The 16,199-nt window shown below is 41.7% G+C and overlaps 1 long non-coding RNA gene across 1 annotated transcript; it reads left to right on the top strand.

The window, feature by feature from the left end:
• Window positions 1–2,071: 2,071 nt before the first annotated feature.
• LOC146761000 (uncharacterized) lies at window positions 2,072–15,846 on the top strand. The gene is made up of 2 exons (XR_014945214.1): window positions 2,072–2,410; window positions 14,565–15,846. It is a non-coding gene; the product is annotated as an uncharacterized LOC146761000 (long non-coding RNA).
• The last annotated feature ends 353 nt before the right edge of the window (window positions 15,847–16,199 follow it).

The following is a 16,199-nucleotide window of genomic DNA, read 5'->3' as shown; positions in this document are numbered from 1 at the left end:
TTCTAAACAGCAGCAAAACCTTTATTGATGATCACAAAAGCAGAATGGGCATGGCTCTAGTGCTGCTGCCTGATCCACCTGGTGGATTACATTGAGACAGGTAAAGTCTTGCAGGCCTTCAGTCAAGACACAACCATATGTGCAGACAAATGAAAATCTTCTAACACCATCAGTTTCACCTGGGTCCTCCTGGGGAACAGGCACTTTGCTGCAGCTGGAATCAAGCAGAGCACCCATCTCTGGCACTTACCTATTCACTCCACTGTAGTCTACACAACAGGGCTCAAAAAAATGCATGGACATCCAGATGCTGTCACGTACAAGTTCACCTTCTGCCAAGATGCTCCAAAAATCACAGGGATGTTTTGAAGGGAGAATGTAGATTATGACTAAAGCCCAAAATCACAGTGCTCCAGGTCTAGAAAAAAAGCTGATGAGAATTGTGAAAGAGATTTTGTACAATGGATTGAATAGTTGGTGGTTCCAGTCTAGTCAGAGAGCCTCACAAGAAGGGCCTTACTTTGCAGCTTTAAGTATTTCTGTTCCCAAAAAGCACTAGGGTACAGTGAATCATGCCAGTTTTTATGGTCAATTGAATATTTCTTTTTAATCTCTGAAGAGCTTGGGGTTTGTCTGAATTGTGAATGATGGCTCATGTCCAATTCTGTGTGCGACCTACTCCTCTACTGACAAAGTTTACACATTGAGCCTCAGTCAAGAATCCAAACATAGCCTGAATATTGCTGGCACACACAGCATGTAATTAAGATCATATGAGACTCAGTATTTCTTTCTCTTGCCCAGCTACATCTGACAAAAGGGTCAAATGATTCTCCTTGATCTGAAATTTGTGAAGTTGTATCTTAGCACTTGGTTTTCATGTACATGCCTTCATTTCGAGCTATAATTTCTATGTAAACTTTTCTTTACACACTCCACAACAAACATGGTACTTTCTGACATGACCATTTCCCACATGATAGCAAGGCAATGTTTTCAAAAGCAGCAAAGAGTTAAAAGCACAAGTTCCCACACCTAGGATGAGTGGTTCCGTGAGCTGGGAAGATGAAGGAGCAGCACAACATAGATAGTAACCTCATTGATGCCAAGTGAGTATCTTGGCAAGTCACTCTAAGTATCTGAATTTAAAGAGATAAAAGACAGGCTTGGCAAGTGGAAACAGCAAGGATAATTCCACAGATTTTACAGCAGCAGCCAATTCTTCCCCAGTGGACTTCAATGACAAGAATAAGAACTAGTTTTCCTTATTAGACAGATATTTTGTCATTTTGTGCATCAGCCTGTTGATTTTTTTATCAGTTAATAAAGAGGGAAAAAAACACAGTTTCAGTGAAATTTTTATTGCCATCTTTTAAGCTGCTGTGCTCATTGTGACTTATGACCAACAGCTTAAGGTCCATACAAACATTAAAGGCTCAGTATTCCTCCAGTGGTCAGGGCTGGTTAAAAGAGAGGAGCAGAAGAAATGGATATTATGACAGTTTGTCAAGTGCATTTCTTACCTGGCACAACTGCATTGTGTTGACTGCCTCTAGGCACTGACTGACAAGCTCACCGTAATCCTAAGGAAAGCAAAAGTAAGATTGGTTCTTGTACTGCTCAAATGAAATCAGCTGTCCTCTATAGCTGGGTAAATTCTGAGCAACTTGCTGAACTTACTCTGAGTTTACATCAGTGAAAACAAAGAAAGATTTTTGGTACAGAATTTTATGATTAGAAACAGCTGTGCAATTGTGAACTCTTCTGAGCATGAAGGAAAGCCACATGTAAGAGTTTTGATGGACAGTTTTTGTGTATTTTCCACACCCTGCCTTCAGTATGATTGTTGAGTTTCTCCTTTTTTACCGCAACTACATCTGTTTATTTTCATCTACATATATGTGCAAAAAAGTGTTGTTCACCCTCCTGCATAGTCCATAAAACTTGCACTACTTCAAGTACTGGAGTTAGTACATTCAACATTCAGAACCCTGAATGCTGAGTGACGAGCAATCATCTTGTTTCTTGGGTAGGGGTGGAGGAGGAGCACTGTATTAAGGAAAGACAAAGCAACCCAGCTTGGTACTAGGAAAGAGAGCGTGAAAGGGGAAAAAGAAAAGAGAAAGGAAAGGTGGAGGGAAGAAAGCAGGAGAAAGGCAGAGAAATACTCTGGAGAGAGATACCACTGACTTCAAAATTCCTAACCTCTGCTAGAGCATAAAGGGAAAATCTTTGTGCTCCTCAGAGTTTCTCTTCAGATGATGAATGGATGGGGTGGGCAGAAACCTGCTGAGGACAGACCCAGTGCTCCCGCCTTTGTTCACATGCAGGAGTCTGCAGGGCTGTTCTTTGCTGCCTTACACTACAGCACACCATGGCACAGCGGCCAACACTGCTGACAATACTCCAGGTGAGATCTAATGCCTTTTGCAGTAACAGACATATGGCCTCTTTTGTTTTGTACCCTGTTCCTCTACTAAAGCTGCCCTGCCTCTTGCTTGTCCTTTTACTACAGCTGTGATCTAGGCAGACACTTTCAATGATTTTTCCAAAAGAATCTAACCCCCACAAATCCCTCTCTTAATCCCTCTGCTGAATGCATGCTCTGCTTAGCGCACATTCCCTGCTCTGATTCCCCACTTCCAGATTAACTGTTTTACACTTGTCGCACTGAACTCCTCTTTGCCATTTGTCAACACTGCCACTGGAATCTTAGCCAAGGTGAACCTGCTCTAGTGGGAACTTAGCTGGAGTAACTTCTCAGACATCAATATCTTCTCCTTTACAATATGCTGCAGAGGGGCAGGCTCACTTTTTTCAAAGGCTAAATAATAAATGCACCAGCTTCTCTGAAACATGTGACAGCACAGCGGTGTCATGGCCCAGGGACACCACTGGCTTCAGACTTGTGCCAAGAGCTGCTCCCACCCCACACAAATACTGAAAAGCTCCTGGCTGGCCAGTCAGAAGGGGCTATAACTAGGATGCCTTGCTGCTGGTGATGCCAAATCTGGGCTGCCTTAATGATATAAGCATGCTGGGGCACCTTTGTCTTGTCTGGATCATGCATTACAGAGGTCCTGAAACAGTTCCAAGAACAGCCTTCTGCCAGCTTGAAAAGTTTTTATCTGTGCTTATTGTCTCATACCTGCCCTTGAGCTGGTTTTGATCCAATAGCCCCTATTACCTCCTCTTCCTTTACCTTTTGCCTTAGTTATTAATCTCTGATGTGGAACTTTGTGAAACGCTCTTTGAAACTCTAAGCGCACTGCTGAATTTCCCTTATCTAGCCTGGCAGTAATATCTTCAAAGAGCTCCAGGAGGTTAGTTAAGTATGACCTCCTCTAGCTTCAAGCTCAACTTCCCAGCAAGCCCTTTACTTCATTGCTAGAGATGAGAGAAAGAGGACAGGGAACTCTGGGACAAAAAGGCACATCACAGTTACAATAAAATCAGCAGCAGGCACAGCATTGATCCTGCTGCCCAGCACATCTTCAAATTACACTGGTGACACCACACTCTCTGGCTGCACCTTCTGTTTTTCAAGGGCCAAATGCAAACCCTGTCTTGCAGGCAAGCTGCCACTACCCTCATCAGGGATTTCTGAAATAAAGCTGAGGACCCAATCATTCCTCGTGAACATTTGGATAACCCTCTCTCTTAACAAACCCCATTAGTAACTGCCCAGCATCCATAGAGTCATTCTGGTCTTAATGTTACATCAAAATCCTTCACAGTAGAGATGGTCAGTCCCTTAAACAAGCCTCACAAGAGCGGAATTTCCATTCTTGGAGGTGTCTGAAACCCAGCTGGTCCAAGTGGGCAGCGTTCAAAGTTATCCCTGCTTTAAGCAGGAGTGTAGACCACTTGCTTCCACAGTATGTTAGGATAAGGCCTATTCATGGCTTATTTTCTTCCCATTGTACCCAGCCCCATCCTCTAGATCTTATCTTGCAAGTGTAGGAGTCTGAATGTGACTACTATCTTCTAGGACCTCAGCTGGGACTACTCACAACTCTATTAGTTCCCTCCCTTCTGCAGTCAGCCCAGGCAGCATTTAAAGGCTCTTTGTACAAGTGACTCCACATTTTAATTCCACCTCCACTTGCTACTTGCAGATTTTCCCCTTCCATGTGCTTTCTGTTCCCTCACAGAGCACCTTGCTGTGTTTCCATTCACACATCATCTCATGCTGGTTTCTCATTTACATCGTAATACCATACTTGCTGTTTACACCGTGCTGCACAAAGGTATGTTTTGGTGTGATCATTAACATCACACCACTGGCCCCAGGGAGTTTCATGACTGGATTCAGATCCATCTGCCCTGTGTTCCCAACAGGGATTCCCCTGCAGTCTGAATATTTTGGCAAGAGACAATTCAAAATGTGCAAAGCAGTACATGTCAGACAGGGTGTGTTACCTTAAAAGATGATTTACTATAAGAATGTGCCTGTTGTTTTGAATTTTCTCTCTTTAATGAGTGGCCTCTTCAGAAGTTGTGGTGTAATCTGTGCTCCAGCAGAATAAAACCGCTAGGTACCTCGAGTGAAGTGAACACCCTTTGCATTCTGGATTTGTAGATAAACTGTCCCCAAAAAAGAATAAAAGAAGGACACAGAGTTCATTATTTACAGATAATACGGGGTTAGTAGACTTCAGTGCATTCTCTTATAGATTCACATCTCAAAAGAGCATGTAACATTTCTGCCGCCAGTGTCTGCATAGCCTGTCTGGAAAACAAAATAAAGGCACACTCTGCTCTGTGTGTTACTGTGGGGAAAGGCACAAAGTCAACAGCAACCTATCACAGGGCAAGGAGACAGTGAACAGCTACTCCTCTAAGGAGCAAACTTCTACTTGGCAATCCAGGAGAAACAAGAGCTGTATGTACGTATTTTCTTCATAGGAAGTGCTCCATATCTTCTGTCACTTTGAGGGCCAGTTTCAGCAGGAGGCAGGCCAGCCTTTAATTCTCCTCAGATATTTTTACACCTTGGGCTTACTGCATCTGCCCTTGAACTCCTTTCCACTTTGTCTATCTATTTGTTTGAATACTCTAAATCAAATCTCTCAAGATTTTAAGGAACATGTTCAGATGTACAAAAAACAGCAGTTTTTTACCTTCAAGCATGAGAACAGAACTTAGCTTACTGTCTATGTTCTACTCTTCTAAGTCCATGGAGGCAAGAGACACCTTAGTCTGCACTGGTGGGAAATGTCTCTCCATCTTTGAGGACAGTAAGTCACTCCTGATGCTTGGCACAGAGGAGGTTCAAAGTTGCAGTCTGAAAGTGGCTGAGTTCTCTGAAGAAGAGAAAAAAAAAAAAAAAAAAGAAAAAAAAAAAAAGAAAAGAAATAAAGAAAAAATTACTAGTAGAATATTAAGTATTACAGAGCTTGTCCTAAACAACAGCAATCTCTGTTGGCTTCTCAGAAGTTGCAGTATGTACACATGCAAACAGAAGTGCCCTCAGGAGACACGCACAACACAAACTGGGCCCCAAGGCTGGCTGTTGGCTGTGTCCTTTCATCTCTAACGCACAGCTCAGGCTGACCTTTAATGGGGAGATGGAAAAAAAGGAGGTGGCTGCTACTGAGTCACACAGAGGAGAAAAAAAATAGGGTGTGAGTTATTATGGAGAAGAAAGGAAAACATTTAGAAAATCCTGGGAGGCAGAATATTTTAAGAATGCTTTGGGATGGGGCTGACACACTAGGAGTAAAGATTCTGCATAAGTGGCTGCTGCACTGTGGGTTTGTTCCTGAGTATCCTTAGGCTTTCTAGGGATAGACACTCGAAGTCTGAGATTTCAGTATCTGCATGAAGTTTTGAAAATCTTGGTTTCTTACATGTTTCTGCACTGCTCCAATAGCTGTGGACCCTTGAACTTCCTCATCACTAAGTGTTGCTACAATTATTAGGTATCTTTTTGGGGCAAATATGGAAGACTAAGTCTCCACCATTTGGTAGGGAATCATAGAATCTTAAATCATAGAATAGTTTGGGATGGAAGGAATCTCAAAGCCCACCCAGCCCCACTCCTGCCATGGGCTGACTGCCAGTTCAGCCTGCCCAGGGTCTACCCAGCCCAGCCTTGGGCACCTACAGGGATAGGCACCCACAGCAGTGCCAGGACCTCACCACCCTCTGAGTGAAGAATTTCCCTCTATTATCCAACCTAATTTTCCCCTCGTTTAGTTTAAAAACATTCCCTGTTGTCCTGCTACTATCAGTCCATGTAAAAAGTCTCTCCAGTTTATAAGCTCCCATTAAGTACAGGAAGGTACACAACAAGGTATCCCCAGGTCTTCTCAAGGCTGAACAAGCCCAGCTCTCTCAATCTCCCTTTATAGGAGAGGTTTTCCACCCCTTTTAGAATCTTCATGGCCCTCCTCTAAACCTGCCCTAACAGCACCAATGGGAAACTCCATTTACTCACACCAACTTAAAACAGGCTGTGGTGCATCCAGCAACAAGTGTAATAGCACTTAGTCTAAAATAGGCTGGACAATCATCATCACCAATTTACTCTCTTTCTCACATGAGTTTTCAAAGAGTGGTAGTCCCTATCTATTTTTCACTATGACACCCACCCTACTTTGGATAGGTGGCCTGTAGCTAGTTTAGCTACTCTTGTATGTACTCATGCCTATAGGAGGAACAAAGAAGGTCCCGCTGACCTGCTGGCATGTGTACCATCAGCTTTGCATACCTACATGGGGGACCAACTCCTGTGCCTGTACCAGCAAGCTCAAAGCTGCCTTTACTTGTGGCCATGGGGGAGAGCCCAGAGTCTCCATCTGTGGCAGCACAACTTCATGCCTGTTGAAAGAGTCATGTGGAAGAAAGTGGAGAAAAAATTCACTGTGAATTAATCAAGCCATCAGCAGCAGCACCAGGTGCACTGGCTGTACAAGGCAAACAAATAAATCAACCCATGGTTAAAAATAGCCTTTTTGATTACTGTCTTCAGTCTTCGTCTAAAGACAGCATAACAACTTAACGTTCTCTCAGGAGCTAACCCCTGTACAATATTTTACTGCTGCTGCCCTTAGAGTTAGTCAATACTCACAGAAGATAGGAAGGTAGATTGATTAAAGGTAAGAAATAACTGGGCTGTACACATTTGCTATTGCATGGCCCAGAATACTGACCAGAGGGCTCACTGGAAGGTCCCCAGTCCCTGTACACTTTATGAGGCAAGAGTCAATCCAAGTGTGACAAGTGGTCAGCCAGCCAGTCTCAGGCTGTTCAATTAATACAGCCCCAATTGCTACCTAACAGTGACAGGACACAGTTAGGAGCATTATAATTATGAATGTTCCCATTGCCCACATAAATGTCTAATCCTTTCTGGAACCTGTCTAAGCTTGTGGCCTCAATTAAATCTTGAGGCACTAAATGTGACAGGTTAATCATAGGATTTGTTTCTGAAAACTCAAGTGTCTCCAGTCAGTTTTAATTGTGGCACCTTCTCACTTCAAAATCTTCTTGAGGAAGGGTAAACTGGAGCACCCAGTGTCTGCTTTCATGCTATTTATTACTCCAATACACTCTATTATATTTCATTTATTAATTGTCTAATTTATTAGCTGGCCCAGGCTTTTTAGTTTCTCCTCATACAAAGACTATTCCTTGAATCCAGCTTGTGAATAACAAAAGTCCCCCTCAGCAAGTGAAGCATCATAGCATCTCACAAAGTCTTACTAGAGCCAGGGATCGCAGCAGAGTTCTTTACTACTACCTACCTGAGCATTTGCACTGTCTCCCATATTGTCAGATCAGATGTGTAGCCTTAATCACATAACAGCTCCATCAGAGGAGGTTGAAGCACAGTGATGAAGGACTGACAGTGTATTTTCTCTAATGAAGGCCTGACCGCTGCAAGTGGCGTCCTGTGGATCACATGGTGGCCAGAAATGTTTAAATGTCACTATTAAAGACCATGGGCCTCAACAGAAACAACTGGCTAGTAGTTAGAAATGTAACCACTTGTTAAGGCGCAGTTCAGGCTTGTGATCCAATAAATATTGCTTGTGTAGCATTGGAGAGGTCATTGAAAATCAGAGCTTTCATGTAATTTATGGTGCAGCTAAGCAACACTTGAGATTAGCAAAAGTATCAAGGTACTCGTTAGAAACAAAAACTTCTCTATGGCTGTATACTTCAGTGGTAAAAATGAAAAGAAACTTCTTCCCTCCTCACAGGACACCTGGGAAGAGAAACTCACTGAAAACTACACTGTGGCAATGGAGATTCCTTTGATTCTTGGCTATTTCCTTCACAAATTGACTTTATTAATTCAAAAAGCATTCTTGAGGGGGAAAAAATAAGTATTTACCATCGTATTTCTGTTAAAAATACAGATCAATGTTATTACTTTAAGATATGTTAAAAGAACTTGTTTCAAAGTGTGATCACTTCTCCATCTTTGCTAATAATTCCCCATTGTGAACAAAAAGAGTCTCATTTTCCTTACATCTTAAGGGAACAAACAATTTTCCCATTTCCTCCGATATTAATATACTTTATATGGCTCTAAATTATGCAAGTATAAGGAATGAAAGATTCTTATCACTTCAATCTATGCTAAAATTTCAGCTGTAGCATTTGCCTTATTGTGATTCACTGATTATAAAATTGCAGGAATGCCCCCACTGATCTTTTGAATTAAAATATGATGCAGCTTCTGGTTTAAAGCACCAAGTTATCCTTCCAAGGTGGGAAAATTAATACTGTACAAATTCAGATTCAGTCTAATACTGAACTTCTTGCAAAGGTTTGAAGAAACCTTTTTGTAAATGCTGTTTTGCATCCCATACATACCTCTGCCTGCCTAGATATACCAGTGGTAGTCTAGACGATAAGAAATGCTGATCCCAGGTGACTTTTGCAGCACCCACTCCTTATTTCTATCAGATGATCTAATCTAGGACTTTTGATTCAGAATCACACCAAGCAACAAATTTCATTGCAGCACTCCAGGAGCAAGGGTAGCTGAATGAGAGATGGGGGGTACGCTGAACCATCAAACAGCTGCAAAGGAGATAGCAGCAGCTGTAACAAAATTGAAGGCTACATGAGTTCCTCTTCAAATCATATCTTACAGTGTGAAATCCTTACCCTTTGCCAGGATTAATCTCACAGTGAGAGGGCAGTTTAGTGTTACTCTGTGACACTAGATATCTTACCTTAGTCTACAAGCCACCGTCATCATGTTTCTACCTCTTATAGCTGTCTGCATCCTAACAGTGAGACACCAACAATTACTAATCAGATGATCAGTAGCTAGAACAAATAGAGTGACCCATTCTAGGTTTTTTCTGCAAGCAAGACTGTGCTGGAGAAGAGAAGATGTGGCTAAATGTGAGCAGTTGCAACAGTGGGGACATTGTCTCACCACTCAGCCTCAGAGTTATGGTTTCCAAACCACTCCTGCTTGCGACCTCCACTCTGTAGAGTAAGAAGGAATAACACAGGCATAGGCTATTTGCACTCAGTGCTTGAAGTTTGTGGTTCTGCACTAGATGTGTGTCCTTTAACAAAAGGTCATTCATCAAGTGCAGTATCAGAACACAACTTGAATGCTGAGCTAGTGGTGCAACATGTCCTGAATGTACCCAGGAAACAAACCTCCAGGTAACTGAGGGGAAAAGCACATTCCACTTTGTAGGGGAAAAATTAAGAGAGAGAGACAGGTGTAATCTCAACAGATACATTCAAAAGGCACAGCTTCTGGAGAAGAACACTGCATTCATAGTACAATTATGACAGAACAGAAAAGAGACCGATAAGCTAAATAGCCTTAACTCACTCCCCAAGTTCCCCATGCGGTGATGTGCTCACTGGGTTAACTTTCCACCAAGATTACAGCTGTGTGACATTGGAGCCTATGAATTTAGATAGCTTATTGGTTGTAGGAGACTAAACACGTAACCGTATCAAGTGTGTTTTCAGATCCTTCAAACACGAGAAGAATTCGGGTAGAGAGTATCATGTGCTGCTGCCGCCTGGAGTCTCTGACACAACTCTGAATTTCTATTACAGCTTTTATGCATAACTTTCAGACTTCATTAATTCTGGTGGAATTATGATTCGTCTTTCACATTTTTAAGGTTATGTGTGACAAAAAAATTATGCTTTCAATTTTTAAAACCAAATACCTACGTGGGACCTGTCACCACCAACAGAAGCTCCAAACAATCACACTGATGGGGTTAATTGGCATTTTAAAATAAATCACTGCCTCCGGATTGATTTATTTCCCCCTCCTCTCTTTATACAACATTACTGCTTTCTCTATAATTATTCAATGCTAAGTTCATGCTTTTGAAGCAGACGACTGCAGACTTAGGAAATGGTGTTTGATTTGTTGCCATGGAAACATCTTGCTGTAGATGTACTCTAATCCCATGACAACTCTGTCTCTTAAGAACCATTTTTTCTGACATAATAAAAATCTGATCAAGGTCAGATTTAATAACAATCTCAGTTCCCAGACTTTACTACGTAAAGGTTTAGTGGAGTTATTTATTTTCCAAACAGATTCTCTGGAAACTTTGTTTGTTTTCTTAGCTGCGTTGAAATTCATTCCCTAAAATACATAAACCTGGTGTGGTGTCATGTTAATTTACAGTGCATCTTTTGTTATTGTCTAATTGCATCATTAAAGGAAAGTTACTTGTAATTGTTTATATTGCCTTGACAGATGTTAACATTTTGCATAACATTGTTCCCGCTAATACATAACTTTGGGATATCAGTAACGCTTATCATTTCCTAACAACTGGTGTTTACATAGTAGCAAATGCCAGCATAGTTTAACTTTCATTTTGTACTGTAATGTTTTTCTAAGCTAGTTATCACAGACATATTCAAACCAGGAAGGTCTGACACAAGTGCCAATGGTCGTTGTGTTACACCATAGAATAAAACCACACCAAAGGGTCATATTAAGAGAAAAACTGACCTGGCAATGAGAATCTTGAGAAGCACTCAGGTATGAGCTTTGGGAATTTTTTTCCCTCCTTGGCACAGGAGGGAAAAATTATTAGTCCTTTGGCTATTAGGTTTCCACCAAGGGCTTTTGAAACAGCAATAGCTTTGTAACTTTGTAGACCCTTGGCTAGCATAACTCAGCTTTTCTATTAAGGCTGGACTTTCAAAAGACAGTTCACTCCTGACAATGCTGATGACAAACTAGAGATTTCAGAAATGCTTTTTCACTTGTTCTTGTCCAGTCTCTGGACAACCAAGTTATTAGGAACTTCCACTTCCAAAGTGGTGCTATCCATACAATGCTCAGTCATTAGGAGAAATCCAGGCTGCACTGGCCTCAATGGTCGCACTGCCCCCCACTCTAGATGGATGTTTTTACCTTTGCTTTTTAACAGGAAGTGGGGAAGGAACTAAACTTAAATTTATTGTGAGGAATTCTCCATCTGTTCTACTTGTCTAGCATTGCTTTACAGCTCCTAGAGAGAAGGAAAGATAGCTATCTCGTTCAACTCATCCTCAGGTAGATATCTATGGTAGATCAGAAAAATCACAGCCTATAAACACCACCCTTTCCATTGGTTATGAAAGAAATTCCAGCTTACTATGAGGCAAAGGTCTCATATCTTCAATCACAGAAGCACTTCCTTCAGATCAGACCTGAGAGAGCTAGGAGAATATCAGTGGGAAATAATATATCCTTTCCTGAAGCCAGAATTTTCTTTCTTACTGCAAACAGGCTGAGAGAGCTGGGGCTGTTTGGACCAAAGAAGGGAAGGTTCCAGGAAGATCTGTGAGTGGAATTTCAGTACGTAATGGGAGAACAGAAGAAAAAAGGGCACAGATTCTTTAGCAGGGTCTGTTGTGATACAACAAGGGGAAATGGTTTCAAACTAGAACAGGGGAAATATAAATTGGATATAAAAAAAAGAAGCTTTTTTATGATGAGGGTGGTGATGCACTGGCACAAATTCCCCAGAGAGGCAGCGGTACCCCATCCCTGCAGACACCCAAGGTCAGGCTGGACAGGCTTTGAGCACCTGCTGGAACAGTGGGTGTCCCTGTTCAGTGCAAGGAGTTGGACCAGATGGCCTTTAAGTGTCCCTTCGACCTCAAATGATACTACACTTAGTCTTATGCTTATCAATGTCTCTACAACCAAAATAATCTGTGGCTTTTCACTGTCAACACATAACACATTCTCCCTATGTCAGTAGTATCCTGGAACTGCTTAATACATTGCATCATAGTCTGTGACATCACAGCTGCCAGTTTTCTTATTCTGTCAAGCACAACCCTTCACTATTAGAATATCCTTGGTCTATATCTTTACAACAATCCAGCACTGAACTATTTGATCTACTCTCAACTTAGTCACATTCTCACCACTGCCATTCACCAAACCATATTACAGTAGTATTTTGGATCCACTCACAGGCCACATCCGTTATGCCAGTCATCCGATAAAATACAGAACAGGAAGTCCTCACCTCAGAGGGATGGGTAATGGTCTCTACCCAGAGTGGTCTGTTGGTCTCTGCTATTCAAATTCCATGAGTGAGATATAGCAAAGAGTTTTGGGGACTGCTATTAAAACATAAGGAATTTGTTCTGGAGATGCCTATATTGCACATAATACTATCACCAAAACATATGAAAACACAGAAACTGTCATTTAAAATAAGAACTGGGACAAATCTTGCTAAGTTGCTCAGAACAACAGTTTTTCTATAATAACTTTTCGACTGTGACACCACAGGCAGAATATAAGCCTTTCTTATAGACCAGAAAAAAACAGAGCTACATCTGTTCTTTGACATTACAGGTGATAAAGCATCACTTTGATGGCCCAGTTGAGATCTGAGCACATGCTAAGTACCACATAGACGCACACTAAGATACAACATCTGCCCTGCAGAGCTTTCATTTTAAGTACTGCAAGACGGAGCAAAAAAGGAATTATTCATATTTCTGTACTCCAGGTCAGGAAGCTGAACCTTGGGCTTTAAGTACAAGTTTGCTCTCCCTTTTGCATTATCAGCATAAACAAGGATAATTGACTGTATTACTGTGAGGGAATAAGAAAAGCCAGAATAGCTTCAGTGAAGATTATATCATGACATGCAAATTATTTCAAGTATATACACATGGCCCATCAGTATGGAGACAGAAACTGCTGATGTTACCACTGCAGAACTTTGGGGTACTGATCACATGCCCTGTGCCCTATCTGCTGGATGTTGTAAACACGAATGCATCTACACATACCAAAAAGGTGGTTTCTGCTCTGGAAAGCAAAGGGTCCCGTGAGAATACTGCTGCAAGATCCACGTGCCAGTAAATACAGCATCATAGTGCTGTCAGTCTTTCAGCATTCAATTGCCTGGTGAAAATGCAATATAACAGAAAAGGCCACCCCTCAGGACAAGTAAGTCAGGCACTGCAGCAAAGAGAACAGCAAATCCCATTCACCCAAGCTGCCCTGTCCTCCCCTTCACTGCAGTCAGCAGAAGCATTTGAGCTCTTCTCCACGCTTACCTTCAAGAAAGATGTCTTTAGGGGCTTATCACAGTGTGTGGACTGGTACCACACAATCACAAAGTGGTGCACAAACACACAACAAAGAAATGTTATTGAAACTAAAGAGCTCAGAACTTGCTCTTACATTAAAGATGATCAATATCTATTTTTTCTTCTTTTACTTACTCCAAGCAGACTGCTTGATCTGCCCTGCTAAACGCCAGACCTTGATCACTGCCTACCCAGGATAAGTTACAGGAGGGAGTATTATTTCCTCTCATAAGGAGTGTCAGCCAGTTCTCAGCTACTTTTACTTGGTCATTTTCTATTGAAAAGTAAAAACAACCTCAAAAAAACCCCAAAAAACCCACAAAATCCCCATTGTTTTATTTGTGTTGTCCTGTTGGTTTTGGTTGCTTGTTTGGAAGGGGGGAGGGGTGATTACTGAGCCCGTGTTTGGAGCATCAGTAAAAGCAAAGTTGCCTTGACAACTGTAGGCATCTGTACATGGTAATTCTCTTTGCAAAGAGCAAGGCTGCTTTAATTCCTCATTTTTCCTCTGTGTATACACCAAGACACCCTCCCACTCCTCCCAGGTAAGGTGCTGCCATGTACATTCTGTTTCTCCCTCAGTGTGTACCCAGAGTACAGCCTGATCTTGTTGTCGACTAAATCCAGAATTTTAATAGATGTCATTTGACTTTTAAGAGCGCTTTGTATGAAAATTTTCAGATCTAATTGACAGATATTCAATTTCAAAGTCCCGCTCCCCTCTTCATAAATTGCTAATAGTATTTTATCCGAAACAGAGCTAACCTAATAAACAGATGAAACTTTGTTGTCATTTCAGCTGCTCGGCGCTCTGGGCTGCATATAATTGCTCTCTTCGTTTTACAGTTCTTCTGCTTCAGATTAAACTTTTTCAGGATGTTGCAACACCAAAACATGCATTCTAACAGGAAATCAGCATCAAAGGTAATGGGCTCGCATACATCTTTGATGCTTTGAAACCAGAGGAAGAGAAATAACTGTTTAATTTACAACAGTTATTTCAGAGGACCGGAGGAGGGGAAGAAACGTCAACAAGCGCTGAGTGGCGGAGGCGGAGGGCAGTGTCGATGCCCCGCAGCTCGCAGCCCTTAGGCGGCACAGAGTGGGCTCGGAACGCCACCCAGCGGCCCCCCAGCTCCCTGTGCCTGAGCGGTTCCCGAGCGGCTACGGGAGAGCAGCGACACGACGTGGGCCATCCAAGACCCCGGCACCCAAAGGACGCCTTCGGGTGCTGTAAGACTGCTATAAGGTCCCTCCAAATGAGTGCATGTCTGTGTGCATGCATGCACAGATGGGAAAGAAGGTGAAAAAAGTTGAGCAACGCCAAAGCATGATTAAAAAAAACTCACAAGGAATGGTAAAATGTTCTGATTGTTTGGGCACAGCAAATTTTATTGCCTCAGATTGAATAATTCAAACAAGAAGAAATGTATGGCACTTCTTTCCTCACTGAAAAATGTCACGGGCAAATGTTCCCATTCTTCCATTTATAAATGTGTGAATGGTTTATTTTCCTTGAAATCGTTTATGTTTGTAAACACAGAAGCATACATCTACCTTGATAATCCTTGTTAAACACCATTCAGCATGCTTGAAATACAGACTGATCCCTTTGCTTTCCAAAAACAGAGTCCTCTTTGTAGTAAGTCCTCCTACCAAAGTATAGGGTGATCTCATATGTTGAGTACCCTATTACAAACCATCAGTCCCTCTCAGCTTCAGATTCCCTCATTGCAAAAGGGTACAATGATGCTCTGTCATGAGCAAGCAACTCTGCGGTCTGCAGATGAAGTAAACCAGACGGTAATTGCCATCAATCACAGCAGAATCCAAGAAACGAACAACAAAATGTGGCTCATCTCCCAGATTAGTATTCGGATAACACGCACAGAAACAAATAATCAGACAAGAGATAACCTGTTTTCACAGGAATCACACATAATTACAAGGATATTCATTAGGATGCTTGAAGAATAAAAGAAAGTAAAGACAAGTGGACACATATCTAACTTCTTCTATAGAGCTGCATTTGTTTGTAGAGCCCCTACTCCTCCTACTCAGAGGAATCTTTGATAATTCACATGTGAAATTAAAGGCATCTTATTTATTCAGTTATTTATTATTCTCTGTAAAATGAGTTAGGAATTTGTCCCTGTGAATAATGTTAGCCATAATAGTTAATTTACTCCTATTCATTGGCAGTAATAAAAATGTACAAGGGGATGCAGAAACATTATTATTTCTTGCTTGAAGTGCAATTTCATGTGGTGAGAAAAACATGCTAATATGCTGCAAAGTGCTACAGGAATTTAGTTCTCAAAGGAATGGCAGTATTAAATGTATTCTGACAAGAAGGGGCTTTGGAAGGGAAACATTTATCTTCATAAAGTCATTAAATTTACTGAGCAGCACCGCATTCTTCCTGCAATCTGCTCACTCCATTAAAGGCAGAGCTGTGGAACGGTCTCTGCTGTATTAGGAGAATCTACGTTTTTGAGAAAAATTGTAATAATGGGGGGAAAGAAGGCTTGAGGATGGGGAAATATTATCTCCTTCTTTAAAGAACCCTCTGCTCAAAGAGAAACTTAGAAATGGCCTCTCAGAAAAAGAACAAGCTTCACTGCCTACCC

The sequence above is a fragment of the Coturnix japonica genome, chromosome 4 (assembly GCF_054131305.1).
Source record: "Coturnix japonica strain WE chromosome 4, WE-NBRP24, whole genome shotgun sequence".
NCBI lineage: Eukaryota > Metazoa > Chordata > Aves > Galliformes > Phasianidae > Coturnix > Coturnix japonica.
Note: the sequence above shows the minus strand (reverse complement) of the source record. Positions and strands in the feature narration are given on the sequence as shown.